Raw genomic sequence first — 16011 nt, 5'->3', positions numbered from 1 at the left:
TTTCTGCTGATGTAATTTTTTCTTTCTCGTTTTGCTGCTGGAGCCAAATACTTGTCACTACATGTAGCCCCAGAGTCAGAAAGAAAGTGCAGCTCATGTAACACAGTAAGTGCTGTCTCCAGGCAGGAAGTCCCTCCTGTGATATTTAAGTGCCAAAAAAAGATGATCTGATCTGCAAAGTGAAGACAAGTACATAGAATTCCTGAGTATCTGAAACTGCCAACAAGACAAATTGTTTTTGTAGTAAGTGCTTAGGAAATCCATTAGTACCACTTCCACTCGGAAACCCAAATGAATGCAACATAAGAACTCAGTCTGTTTGTAAAACAGGCCTGTGGCAGGCAATAGCATTGCTGGCACCTGAAGCATAAAGCAGTAAACTGAGCAAAGCTGTCCAGGTTGTGAAGAGAGCTCATTTAGTGTTATTAAAGCAAACAGCATTTGTGACGGGATTGAGTTTTACAAATAGATACAGATATAGGCACCAAGTCCTGCAAGCTGCATAGCAGGAGTCCAGGACGCAAGACAGTTTATTCTGAGTTTGCACCATTTTCCTTATGCAATGTACTTTCAGATGAAAGGATGTGAGGATGCAACAAATACGCTCAGCTCCACTGAATAAATGCTTTTTCCTCACACATCTGATAAAAAAGTCAATCAAGAAATAGATAACACTGAAAAGTAGGAAAACCTCCCACTTAGGCCAATGTTATCAGTTAACTGTCATTCACCACATTCCAGCTATTTAAAAGTTGATTAGAAGGAAAAATTGAAGACATTGTTACTTAGAAAAGTTTCCCACTACCTGCAGTTCTAATTGTCTGACAAAGACTGCTAATTCTTCTCCATTTTTTATGTAAATTCTTGTAAAAGCTTAGATCACAGGGATAGATAACTTTTATAAAAAATCTATTATCATTGATGTTGTTTCAGGTGATTTTGCACCAGTTAGGAAGGATGTGATATGGTGTGGGTTTACATTTAAAAGATATTTCCTCACCCAAGAGGGTGAGAAAATTCAAGCTTGACCCTACAGATTTTTCTCATTAAAAAAAAATCTTTCTATCAAAGGGCCAGGCCTTTCAGAGAGTTTGATTGTCTCATTACCAGTTTATCACCCAGCAAAGTTTTTCTGAAGTAGCAAAATTCACATTACAAACATAGGCTCCTGGTCACTTTCACCTGGAATGGAAAAATCTAAAAGGACTCCAAATCCATAATTTGTGTAATATTTCAACATTACCTGTAATCATAATTACTTCATGCAGTCTAACTCTCACTTTCAGGAGTAGTTATAAAATAACCCTAATTTTCACTTCCAAAATCTCAGGATCTCAATGCATTTAGAAAGTCTTAATCATCTAACTTGTCTACAGAACTAGGAAAAAACTAACAGTTTCACAGATTATAGGGCTGAAGCAGAGAAAATTACAGATCCTCTGCAAGTCAAGGTACAAATCTACAGTACAGTCAAGAACACAATCTGCATTTTTAAGTCTTGGTCCTGTATTCAAACAAATCAACAAAGCCTTAAACAGAAAACTACAGTAAAGATAAGCCTAAAGCAACAGGTACAAGTTAAAGTCTCATATTTTACAAAGTCAGAGGTAGGCATTAAGAGGAAACAGACAAATAACAGAGTCTAGATAATTTTCATGTTCTATGAAAAAAACTGTCAGACTTAAAGAGGAAAGAGAAAATTTGATATTTTTAAATAAAGGAAGACTATGAACTTAATGTCCCTCTGATCTTTCCATTCATAGATTGACTAATATTGATAATATACCCATTAAAATCATATATTAGTGATAGATGTTAAAGCGTATTAAGCAAATTCATTGTTTCCCTTAAGTTCATAGCAAAGCTCCAACTTAAATCAATAGGATCTAATTATATCAAGTTTGTATATGTTCATGGAATGATACAGAATCACAGAACAGATCTGTAGTGATTCCTTTAGAGTCCCCACCATCCTTTTCAAGCAGGGTCACCTAGAACAGTCTTTCCAGGACTCCTCCATTATGATGTTCAATAAATGATTTTGAATTTAAGAAAGATGAATAGGCAGCCATTTTCTCCGTCCTAGAGAGAGAGGAAAAAAAAAAGGAAAATTTTAGATTCATTCAATGAAAAACATGAAATAAAGACCAGTTAAAACTTCTTATGGTACACACATAAATATATTCTTTTTCAGTCTTAAAAGAGTGTATGAATGCTAAAAGATATGGTCAGGTAAATCTGAGACTAGGGTATGGACAAAGCTTGCACTGCAAGCAGCAAATTTGCGATAGTAATCCCGTGCTTTTGCTGCATATCTGTCAGAGTGTGTTAAACCAGAAGGAACCACACAACCAACCAGACACACTACTGGAGTAAGTTTGCTTAAAGATCTTCCTGGTTGCATTGTCTGCCACCTAGTGCTAGATGGGCTGATTGTTTTGAGACTGTATTGTTTTAGTATTTATTTGCCAGTTAAAAATCAATGAGTTCATTCATTCACATAGAAAGAAACTTCTCAGATTTAAGATATTTTTAAATGAAAAAAAAGGCATTGGACATTGGGGCTGGATCAACATATTATGAAGCTGGAATTTAATATTCCACATGTTCCACATGTAAATTTTAAAAGGACAAAAAAGGAAGACATGAAAAATATCTTTCATTATGAATTTGAGACCAAATCCCACACATAACATATCAAGAAAGAGCAGTTACATGCATGTTTGAAGTAATCTCACTTTCAGAGCTATTCAGCACTCATACATCTCATAAACCTTACAGGATTTATGTAGAGTTTCTCCTATTTCAGAAGAGGAGAAAATAATGATCGATGAAGAAGATCCACAGATCCACAATGAAAGGTTTTCCTAAGTGATTTGTAAGCAATTTATAATTGCATTTCAGGATTAATAAAATCTAATTATTTTGAGATGCATTTTATGTATTGCATAACAATTAAAACATGTATTCCCTGTCTGCCTGCAACAGTGGAGAACTGGCCTTGAGACTGGATGACCCAGTCTCAATTCCTATGATAAAGCACATCTGTCACATATATTACATACACAATCTGGTATCACCTGCTGATAAATTATGAAGAGTTTATGTGTTGGTCATTTCATAGCCAAGGCATTGAGTGCCTCTCACTGGTTCAAAGGGTCTTTGCAGCCTTTCTCCTTACATCTTTATTTTCTCTCCTTCTTTTGTTCTTCTTCAGTTTTCAGGCGTTTTTTTTTTTTTTTCAAAAATTTGGCTTTCTGGAACCTCTTGTCAAGTTGATAAAAATACAGCATCTTTAGTTAGAAAATAGTGTTCAACTGCAGGGCTTTCCCTTCCTTCACAGCAGGCATCTGCAGAAACTGATGCTAATTGAACAGGAGGTGACTGGAACAGAAGGTTAGGTGAGCTATATCTTCTTTGTGTAAAGCAGGGTGTCCTTTGGCTTGCATGTGCCAAAATAGAGACTACCCCCTGTCATCATCAGGTTATTCTACTAGGCTCAGGAAGAGGTAAATTGCATCTTATGATATGATCTCTGACTAACTACCCAAGACTTCATTCAGCTTCTTCTAAAAATATCCTTTTCCATGGACTGGGCCTCTGCTTTTTATTTCAGGAGTGTAAGGTCCCTGAAATGTAAATGTTCTTCAAATGAGATGCCAATATATCTTCTCTTGTTTCCGGACACAGAAACAACCAGTTTCTGGGCTCGACACCTCTAAGAATTACCACTCATAAGTCTGCAAGTAATGTAAGTATTGAAATATTGTAATGCATCATTCTACAAACAACATGGGAATTTATTTTTACATAGAAGGAGTATTCACTGGCAGAGAAATATGAATGCATACTCTCTTATCTATGCTTGGCACATCCTCCACATCCAGATGAAGATACAATTAGCCCTGTCTCTATATCAATCTGCTGCTAGACTCATTCTTTTCCTATATTATTCAGATATTTTTACTCTCAATCTGACTATATTAGCAGCCACTGAAAACTCTCCTACCCTTTCCCATACCACGGAATAGATCTGTTAATTGACTTAGCCTTTTGTTTTGGGCTATATGTTTAACAACTATACAGTAGTGAAGCCATAGGGTTAACTTTCCAAAGCTGTTATAGTGGCTCTTCTGTTTAGATGATTGTCAATCTGCTCCTCAGTGAATGCTGCTATTGCCTTACATGTTTCTAGACTTTCTAAATTAGGATGTAGCAAATGCCCTAGGATAAACAGTTGGCAGTGTAGTAAAATATTATTTAATATCAAGAATAATTTCTTTAGTGTATGATAATAGCCACCATGATTAATAACTGTGAGTTACCTTCCTGAGTTAAATTATTACACAATCTATTCTACTTTGTTAGGAAGTTTTTTTTTCTCATGAAAAACTCTTTCATACACCATTAATTAGAGTAGTGCACTAGTTTCAACTTTAATTAAACAGTGACAATTCAGTATAACCAGGATATAATTATATAGAGAGATAAATATAGCACAATTAAAAATAGTTAAACTGATATGGTGGAAATAAATGTTACTCTGAGGATCTCTAAGCACGGAACATTAGCTTACCAACATGATAACAACATATAGATCCATACAATTGGCAGCCTCCTTAAAGGAAAAACACTCTTTTTGGAAGATTTTCTTGCTATTGCTGATTTTAAAAAAAAGTATTTAAAGTATCAGACATGAAAAGAAGATATATTTCATATTTCATAGCAAATGAACTATAGTATTGAAGTAGTTGAAAAAGACCTTATTATGCCACAGTGTTACATTTTGTTTGTGTTTGTTTTTAATATTTGACATTAATTGCAATAATTGCAATAATTTTGCATTGGCATCAGCCACAAACCAAGGTGAGATAAAGATATTAAGTATTCCTATTCAGATTTTTTTTTCAGCTGTAGGCAAAGCTGCTTCTGTAGGCTGCTAAAATTCACATGACCAAACCCAGCATGCATGGTTTGTGCAATCTTTATTCACCTGGAATTAGACATTTGTAAGCACGACTTCAGGGAGTTTAGCCTGACTACACATTGAGGGATGGGCCACAGCTGGGCACGAGTACCTTCCAAAGCTTCTTCACAGGCAATATAGATTCATTAGCCAAGCCAGAACCCAGCCGTGACTCTACCAAGAGCGCACAGAGAACATGCAAGATACCTTTGCTTTGACGTTCTCCCTCTAAGATTTATTCTGCTTTTTTTTTTTTTTATTATTTTTTATTTTAACTAATATTAATAAAAGGAACTTAATATAGAGAAAGAAAACACAGTAATTTTTTTAATGATTTGCCTTTAACTCAAAGATAAGACTTCCAATTAATCTTTAACTTGTAACATAAAAGCATTTATTTCTAGTCTTAACAACATTGCAATTATGGAGATACCAGGTTGACTGGGAGAAGGGAAGGCAAGGCGGGAGGGGGTTTACTGTGGACACAGTCAAAGTTTAAATCCTATATTTGTCTGGTTCTTGTGAAATCCTAATTTATTAGGGTTTTTTAATTTAACTTCATTTCTGTGTGTGATATAAATATGTGTTCTCTACCCACTTCAAAAAAACAACCACTAGTGAAATACCATTTGCATTAATCATTAAAAAGCTTCGCAGAAAATTGCATCTCAAGAGATGATTTTTCCACTGAAGTTTACACTATTTGGTTTAATTTCATTACTTTTTACGTATATTGCATTAGAGCTGCTTATTTCTCTGAGTATTGGCTTCAGAACTTATTCCCATTATTTCATACCAAAAGTAAACACTGTTGCTCAATATTCTGAAAACTATAATTTCTATTTAGTTATAGTTTTAATCCTGACAGCTACAGAAATTTCATTGTAAACTAATGCCCTGCAAAATGAAATTCTATTTTTACCCTTTAGCAACTACCTTATAAAACTAGGAAAGGAATATTTGTACTGTGTTCAAATAATAAATAGCTTTAACAATAGCTGTTAACATAGTTTCACTCATTTTTAATAGACTTTTTAATGGGAATAAATGTCTACAGTAATGTCTTTCCTTTCAAAACTGAAGCCTAAGATTACTTTATATGTGTAGAAATTACTTTTCTATCCATGATACATTGTTACATTATGCCATGAATAATCTGTGACTTATTGGCAGTGAATTAGTCAATTATCCTTGAAGTCACATTTCTGGATATTAGACGTAGCAAAATTTAGAATTTTCACACCCCAGTTTGTGCAACAAGAAAAATAAGGCTGAAAAATGTTGAGAGTTGAATGTTTCTACTACATATTGGCAGGTGTCATGATCCTTGATATATCTGTGTTTATGTCATTTAAGGAAGATCTCCTCGATCCTGAAACTGAATACTAATTTTAATTTTTTACTTAATAGAAAATTAGATACAAATCTAAACCTGTAAGAGCAGGTGAAGCAGAAAAATGTAAATTAAATATGAAAAATGCAAATTGTCAGGCATAAGACTTCACTATTATGCTTCATTTAGTGAAGCTAGTGCCTTGAGAAGGGTCTCTAACATGTCAGCTATTTCAATGTTAATTGACCAGATTTCATAAAATTTGCCCTTTTCAAAATCTGACAGAATTGGTTATACTTTCAAGTATTAATGTTTTATGACACTTTCTGGCCTAAGATGTTTACTTCAGATATTTATTAGTGTGCTAAGTTATAGAATTATTACCTGTAATTTTTGGAGCCATTGTTAAGAAAGTGGATCAACTGCAATTTATGTATTTTGGAACTGCTAAACTGTATATATTTTTTTGTTCATGTTCAAATGCACTTGATACATTTGCTTAAAATGGTCTAGTACCTGCCTACTTTTGAAAGGGTCTTTTGAAAGGGAAGTAGGGTTTTGTGACAAAGATACAGATCTGAAAATAAAGATCTGCCAAGTCTGGAATAGTCAGAAGCCTGTAAGAATTGCTGTTCATGCTGCTGAGTGCTTGATAGAGTTTACCAGATAAGTCCTTGATTTTTTTTTCCTGCTCACTAAATATTCTCTTATCACAGATTCTACTGTGATCAGAATTTGCATGCACTAAAATATACAGGAAATGAGCATCCAGCTCGGAGCTGGGGGAGCCCAGGAGGCCAATGACATGACAAAAATGTCCTATGTCAGAGGTAAAGGGTATAATGCTAGTCATCTAAGGAAATATTTGCTTTTTAACCTCATTTTCGACTATGATCAGTGTTGAAATGCTTTGTCTAAAAATCTGACACATCAAAAGGTAAAAAATCACGAATTAAACTAATACACATTATATTTCTGCAGAGGAGCATACATAGTATTGTCTCCGACATCTCTTATTTAAACAGAACTATGTAAAGCCCATAAGTGTGCATTCAACTGCAAAGCATGAGGAGTTCCATGAGTTTCTGTATCTCTTGCAGCTGTAATGAGTGTTAAGAGCTGCCCTGCCAAATAATGGCAGCATCAATATAAGACAGATGTTGGCCTGGTCAGGACCTTCCCAAGACGCTATGAGGTGCTATCAACCATATTGGCCGCTCATACAGTTGCTTAATACTGAAAGTGCAACACTATCATTTATATATATATATATACACACACACACATATATATATATATCATCTTTTCTTTACTAATTCAAATAAAATGAAGGTCCATGAATTTACATCTTTCTTTCTCTAGTGAGCATCATATTACCTGTGGGTATCATCAGTGAAAGAGTTAACTGGTATCAAACATAAAACATCAGTTTTATACCAGTGTTATCTTGCCACTAACCAAAAAAAAAGTTAGTCCACTGTGAACATCAGGTCTGTCTTTTGTCTTGCTTTGCATTTCTTAAAAAAAAAAAAAATGGTTGTTAGAATAACAAGAATTAGTTGCAACCTCAATTTCCCTTTAGCTGATACTATCAGCTAAGTCTTTGAGAGAATGTTAGAGGCACCGGTGGCTTAAATTGTTTCTGATAAAACAGCAAAGCTAATACTGAAGATAATGACCTAAAAAGGCCTCATAGATTATCATAGTAGAATCACACAATGCCAGTCATTTTTCTATTCTGCTATTTGTAAAGAAACATGCTATTATTTTCTGATTTAGCATTATGAAGCAAATTGCTCAGGTAATATTCACTTTTTGGAAAGTTTTGTATGCACCAAATCATATAAACAAGATATTATCTCTTGAGATTTGCTGAGCAGTTCTTTCAAACACAGCAGATTCCTTTTTGTCTTTTTAAAAGTCAAACATGAAGTTTTCTTTCTCTATGACCATGTTAGTGTGTGATTCAAGCTTAGACTCAAGCCACAAATACAGATCCCATTGAGTTTTACCAAGCCTGGAAGAAGAAAGAAATTGCCTAGGGTTGTCAATGCTGAAACGGTGGAAAATAGGGCAGATGTACAATTTATTGAAAGGAATTTGTTCATAACAAAGAAAAAAGTAGCCAGCTACTTTGAAGAAAACAGCCCTCTGTAACTTTCTCAAGAGAGATGCTGTTTTTGAAACTCCATCTTTAGACAGAAAATGTAATCCTTTTCAGTACTTAGAGAACAGTTATATATTCCATTTATAAAGATCAAGTTATTAATATTGAAAGAAGAAAACAAAAACTAAAATAAGTCCCTTATAAAATCATTCAGTGTGGGTATCATCCCTGTAGGTGGGTGCACCTGAACATAAGATGTTTCTTTACATTTATACATGCAGCATTATTGCAGTAAGTCACTAGAGGATATAAAATAGAGAAGGAAAGCCCTGCCTTCAGCTTTAACTAAGACCATGTTTTTTTCTTATGCTAAAAAGAAAATAATGACATAAATGACATCCCTTTTCTTCTCTCTTCTTCAGAGAACTGATAATCAGAAATGGTGGAGCAATTTTCTTTTGCATACTACAGATTAGTGCTGAGTGAAATATTCACTGCTGAAGGGAAAATGATTCGAATTTCATGGAGCTTTTACCAACATTTGACCTAGTCAACAGTACTTTTGTCTATTAAAATGCACTTAAACAGAATATGTTATTTCTTAAGAAAGCTGAGAGGATTTTTTTTTAACTTTGAGGTATTTCAGGAATGGATAGAAATAAGTTTTAGAAAAAGTTACTTTTTCCTTCTCCTTGATAAGAATTGGTTTTGATTTTCAAATGAAGGACAGCTACACTTAATACTTTTTGTTTTAAAAAAAATACAAATGTCATATGTGAACATTGGAAAAGTGTCTGGTATAACCTTTGCAGAATATTGCAATATTTTTATTTTTTTAAAAGAAAATAGAGAAATGAAATGTTTGCTATCATTAAAGGCCTTATCCCATTGCTGTGAAGTCAAAAGGATCATTATTCTTTAACTTCAAGCTCAAGTTACTTTCAAAAGAATATAAAGGAGGAAAAGAAGAAAATAAAAGAGGCTGTATGCGAAAGTTTTGACTTTAGGCACTGATAGATCTAAGTGGCCTAACTCTGAGAGAGAAGTGAGGAGCAATTCAGTCCTCAAAAACTCCTTTTTAAAATATCTTAGCTCAGCAATGGAGAAGGAGTGCATTTCTGAAGACCTCCATCACACCCAGATCAAGTTCCCCCAAAATTCCATGATGCAGCCTCTCCCCTCTGTCTGTTTCTGATGGGCAATTCTGCTGAGGACCTAGTCCAGGTCTCATTTGTCTTACCTCAGGCTAGCTCTTTTAGAGGAAGTACAACAGTAGTCTTTAGGTTGACAGGTTACACTAGAGCACTTTCCCAGGGAGTTGGACAGATGGGATATAGGCTTACTTCAGCTGATAAGCAATTAAGCTAATATCTTAAGAAAATAATTTAATCATAGGGTGAAAGGGAGAGCAGTCTGGTACTTAAAGCTGTTGGTTTTTTTAATTGTAGGAATGCAAAATCCCTGCCAACAGAATAGAGAGGGAGCTGGACTCTCATCTGGGAAGGTTTAAAAGTAAAGTCCATATACTACTAATATATGTTCATATTGTTTTAGACCATCACTCACTGAATAAAAATAATGAAACTATTTGCTGAAAGTAGACCAGAATCCTGGATCGCTTCCCCCAAAATGGGAGTATCTAACCATTCAGGGCCTCTGCTTCTTTTAGTTTTATGTTTCTGGGAAGATTTAAAAAAAAAAAAAGAGAGAGAGAAAGGAATTGGAAGATATGTAATAATTATCTCTCAATATGATGAAAAATTTTAAAGTAAATGTTCCTATCTGCCTGATAAATGTTATAAGCAGCAAACAAGCAATTGTGAAGCATCTGGCTGGCACTACAAGCTAAATAAGGTTCAAAACTGACTTGTCAGTGTGCTATGAGAGATGTAGGTACCTGCTTGGTAGTGCATTACTCACAGCAGAGCACCAGCTAAGATATAGAGAACTTTGTATCCTCAAATAAACACTTCTAAAAATGTGTGAAAGCATTCACAACCTCAGTTAATCCTTTAGATAGCTATATATAGCTGTGGAACTGCTATAAAACAAGGAGCAGGTATGGAAGAGCTGTTCAGAATTTAGGTGCCCTTGATAAGATTTCAGCAGAACCAGCACCCTTGAAAAACCTAAAGCATACCTTACAGTGAAAATAAAGATAAAAAGGCAGAAATAAAGAAGGAATAATGCAGCCCTAGGACAAAAGAAGGATAATGATTTTACGCATATTTTATTCTTTTTTTTCCATCTACCTAGGACTCTATAGCTGCATTTTTTCTAATTTTTCTTTCATCTTTTATTTGATTAAAAACAACAATAATGCATATGACAAGGTGAAACGGGACACAGTTCTCAATCAGTTATATTTCATTGAGCTGGCTAAGCAAAATGAATGACAAAAATTTGAAGGTGTAAAAGATGCATTACTATACCTCCAAAATAACAGTCTTATTTGTTGTAATGTGCATTTTTCTGATCAATTTTTTTTTAAAATTGCCACATCCATACAGCATTCCTGCATTGCCAGGAAGTGAGGGATATACAGTTAATAGAACATTCCCTAAGGTCATCTAACTCTTGAATATCCTAATACTCTTCATGTAGAAACTTCATTAAAATTAACACAAGGGTGAAAATGTATTCTGATGGACCTCATCCAACTCTGATTATCAATAGCATGCTCCCTTTGCAAAAAAATATTCACCTATTAAAAACTCCCAAATGCTAGAATGTCAGAAAATGAAAAGTGATGGAACCCAGTCTTCTCCCAGCTAAGGTATAAATCTTCATTACTTGTTAGCACATACCTGACAAATGCCTTCCCTCCCCTCCTCCAATATGTAAAGATATCCAAAAATCAAAATAAAAACTCTTTAGGAGATTGCTTTGGATAGAGCCTGTGATAAGACACAGCGTTTATAATAAACCTAGGGCTAAAGAATAAAATCTAGCCTATTTGTACATAACACCACTCCAAAGGAAAGAGGGGATTAGACTAACTAAATTATTATCAGCTTCTTCCTTACTTCTGCTCTTACTCTTACAGTTCACTTTGCTCTGTGCTAGTAAGGATACCAGCCAGCCAGGCAGCTCCTGGGCAAGTGAGCAAGATAAGTAGCCTGCTTAAAGGAAAGTGGTTTCATATGTCTCTTGTTTCCTGCATTGGCACCTTGGTCTGATTCTGAATTGGTATTAATTTATGGGTTTGACTTTTCTATGCTTGGAATTAACAGGTTAGAACTCCCTATTAATGTCAATAAAAAGGTATAAATATGTCTTTCAACCTTCACAATGCAAGGATATATGGAAAGAGAATACTTATAATAAACCTTAATATTCTGCTTACTCATATGAATATGGAAAAGAAAAGTAAGAGAGATAATCATTCTTTCCTGTCTGTTTCTGGCCTCTGCCATATCTGAAGGAAAAAGAGGGCAAAGATTATGCAGAAAGGTAGTATTATTCACTATGCCAATTGATAAGATTTACAAAAAATATAGAAACCTCTGTTTTCTGCACAAAACCCTTACTTCAGAAGCAAATAAGCATTAAACTATCTTCCTCTGAATTGCTGCTAGGAAGTGAGAGAGATGAAGGGTGTCTTCCCTGCACCCTACTTCTGCAGCAATGCGTGAAAGCTTCAGTGAATCCCTGTTATCCCTGAATCCCTCTTTCCCACTAATCCCTCTTAAAGTTATGTTATATATTGCAAATATTAGTTGATAGGTGATAGTTTGCCAAATAAAATTGTCCTTTCTGCTGTGGCTTCACTGAACATTTCCATGTCACCTCTTGGGAATGGAGACAAAAGCACAGTTAGCTACAGCTCACATACTTCTTTTCTCCAGTTTGCTTGCCCTAATGCCTGAAAGCTTTGTCAAACTTCATGCAGGTTGCACAATAAACAGCTCTTGCAGCCATTTCCTATCCCAGCAGGCTTACTTTAGAAGCAGAAGAAAGCAAGACTGCTTTGAAAATATACTTCATTCTTGATAACACAATCCACATCTCCTCACACATTAGTACATTCTGCCTACAAACTTTTCTGTCCTGTCGAATACAAGTTTTCTTCATAATTTTTTCAAAGGGTTACCTGATTTATAGAGTCCTGTAACTCCAAGCTGTCACAACCTACTCTACTGCAACATCAGGAAATCCCTCCCACAATGTAGGGCTCAGTATGTTTCAAGGTTCTAGAAAAAATCAAGACAATTATTTCAGGCAAATTTCTAGTACAATTTTTTTCTCTCTGAATTTCTAAGACCTAATTTCACATTGAAATAGACAAATATTATTTTGGCACAACTTAAATGTGTCCCTTTAATTGTTTTTAACCCCACTTGCTCTGTCATACTTAAATTCAGCAATATATATTGGCTTTGTATGATAGAAAGAAATAAAATTAAAAAAAACAGTAAGATAATAATCATATGAATTTCCTTTAATGCTGGGAACCAGCAAGACACATGGGATTAAATGACTATTATTTAACACAGGAATCTGAATGGTCTAGAGTCATTTGAATTCCGTAATTTTTACTAGACTTGAGAGAGAGAGATGGGTCTTATAGTTTATAGTAGACATCTTATGCTTTTATCCTCTGATATAAAGCAGGAAAGTTCAAACATGTCCGAATTTCTATAAATAAGCAATACTGTATTACAGTGTTCTGTGAATGTGTCAAGTCTTGAAGAGCCAGATTGTGATCCTGGCTTTATGCCCGCACCAGGAATTAAGAGGCTGTTCAGTGCAGTCATGCTGCCTATATAACTGCTATCATGATGAGAAACCAGGAGCTTCCCCAGGACCATTTCTTCATCTTCTTCACAGGTGGATGGAGCATGATCAGTTAGAACAAACTAAAGGATACAGCTGTGGCTTTATCTCCAGTATACTGTTTGAGCAGCCATAAAAAGGGACATTTTCTGCTCTATATAGAAGACTCGTACATAGTGGCATACTTCCCTACTTGCAACAGAGATGGGAGAGAAGTATGATAACGTAGAGCTCTTTGCAACACTGAGTCATGATGTGACTCTTTTTAGCCTTTTACATTACCTTGGTTGTTAACCTACAACTTAAACTGAATTTAAACTTTGCACAATGAGGAAAGAACCCACTCCTGGCATCTGAAGTTGCCTCTATACTAAGAAATGAGAGAGGGAGGGAGCTCAAGCACTACACCTCTGTTCTTCTATATCTACTAACTTGTTAGTTCTTTCCCTAGTTACGTTTTGGACTACTCCAAGTAGCAGTTTTGAGCAAAGGCTAGGCAGGCTTCTGGAGATATTCTGATCTCAGTAGTCTATGTAGATTATACTGTGATAGTTTTGCCTCAATATATGCTGCACAGTCCTACAATTCTCAGAGACTAATCACACAGGCACATATCACAGATCCTCATGTCACCTCAAAGCTCACAATACATGATCATCTGAGTTTCACATCATAAAACGTGCGACTTGGGCTGCAATACAGCTTTCATTATAGTTTGGAGATTTTAATCAAAAAAAGAAAAAGACACACCTGCAAAGTAATTACAATATCGTAGCATGGTTTAAAGAAAACCAAAGGCCAAGTACTACACAGTGTGAATCTGGTAAGTGGACACTACAATGGCTAGCTGTAATCAGTATGACACACACCAGCCTTTACACTGACCCGAGAAGCAAGGATCCATCTCTCACCCTTTTTTACCTAGCAATGTGAACATAGTCTGAAGGGGCTTCCCACTCACTAGCTGTTACTATATTGTCTTTCCCTCATGTCATATGAAAAATAACATCACAGCAGCACTTCTCTGAAAAAGCAAATATGTTAATGTAAGGATCCACAAATACAAATCATAATTTGTAAAGGAGGTATTTGCATCATTTGGGGGTCTTTACACAGTCACTGTTGATCATGTTCTTCCTCAAATGGCATGAACAGATGACTGTAACAACTTTTAGTGCTATTGTGAAGGCAGACCTCTCTTCTATATGCTGAACACTCCACTCTTCTTCCTACTCATTACATCCTACATGCTGTCAATCTTAGTTTCAAGAACTATCAATCAGAAATGCAGTGGGAGATATGTGTAGTATTTTTTTTAACCACAATGAGTAAGGTGAGCATTTCTATGATTTTCCTTTATTCTCTTGATTACAAAGTACAGTATGTGTCTTACATACATACAAGCAAACATAAAAGTACATGAAAAACAGTATTTTGACAAGTGGAAATAGAATTCTGGTACAGTAACCCTTACAGCTAATCAAATTTTATTGTTAGTCAGACATCATCATGATTATTTAATATGATGGTTCCTTTAGACTTAAGGATGCGGATTTAGTAAAAACAATAATGAAATAGTAATAACAGAGAGAAAGTAAGAGTCATAGAATCATAGAATCATAGAATGCCGAAGGTTGGAAGGGACCTCAGAGGTCATCGAGTCCAACCCCCCTGCTCACGCAGGGTCACCTAGAACACGTGGCACAGGGCTGCATCCAAGCGGGTTTTAAAGATCTCCAAAGAAGGAGACTCCACAACCTCTCTGGGCAGCCTGTTCCAGTGCTTTGTCACCCTCACAGTGAAGAAATGCTTCCTTAAGTTCCTGTGGAACTTCTGATGCTTCAGTTTGAAGCCATTTCCTCTAGTCCTATCCCTGCCCACCACTGAAAAGAGGCCGCCCCCCTCCTCCTCACTGCCTCCCTTGAGGTATTTATACACGCTGATCAGGTCCCCCCTCAGCCTCCTCTTCTCCAGGCTGAACAGGCCCAGCTCTCTCAGCCTTTGCTCATAGGGCAGATGTTCCAGGCCCCTGATCATCCTCGTAGCCCTGCGCTGGACTCTCTCCAGCAGCTCCACATCCCTCTTGTACTGGGGAGCCCAGAACTGGAYGCAGTACTCCAGACGTGGCCTCACCAGGGCTGAGTAGAGGGGGATGATCACTTCCCTCGACCTGCTGGAGACGCTTTTCTTAATGCACCCCAGGATCCCGTTGGCCTTCTTGGCCACCAGGGCACACTGCTGCCTCATGGTCAACTTGTCGTCCACCATGACACCCAGGTCCCTCTCTGCGGGGCTGCTCTCCAGCAGGTCCATGCCTAATCTGTACTGGTGTCCAGGGTTATTCCTCCTCAAGTGCAGGACCCTGCACTTGCCCCTGTTGAACCTCATGAGGTTTCTTACCGCCCAGTCCTCCAGTCTGTCCAGGTCCCTCTGGATGGCAGCACAGCCCTCAGGGCTATCAGCTACTCCACCCAGTTTGGTATCATCAGCAAACTTGCTGAGGGAGCACTCCAGCCCTTCATCCAGGTCGTTAATGAATAAGTGGAACAGGACCGGACCGAGAACTGACCCCTGGGGGACACCACTAAATACAGGCCTCCAGCTGGACTCTGCACCATTGACAACCACTCTCTGCACCCTGCCATCGAGCCAATTCCTAATCCAGTCACTGTGAAGCAATACAGTAATCTGCTAAAGCACACTGTGACTTCTACAGTTAAGATTGTATCAGTTTAAGTTGGTACTCTGGGCTAGCTGAGTGGAGAAAGAAGAAGGAGAAGTAGTAGAAACTGGAGTAGAGGGAGGTAGGGAGTGGAAATAACGGCTGCA

The sequence above is a fragment of the Nothoprocta perdicaria genome, unplaced genomic scaffold, assembly GCF_003342845.1.
Source record: "Nothoprocta perdicaria isolate Ctin4 unplaced genomic scaffold, notPer1 scaffold_2, whole genome shotgun sequence".
In the NCBI taxonomy this organism is placed as follows: Eukaryota; Metazoa; Chordata; class Aves; order Tinamiformes; family Tinamidae; genus Nothoprocta; species Nothoprocta perdicaria.
Note: the sequence above shows the minus strand (reverse complement) of the source record.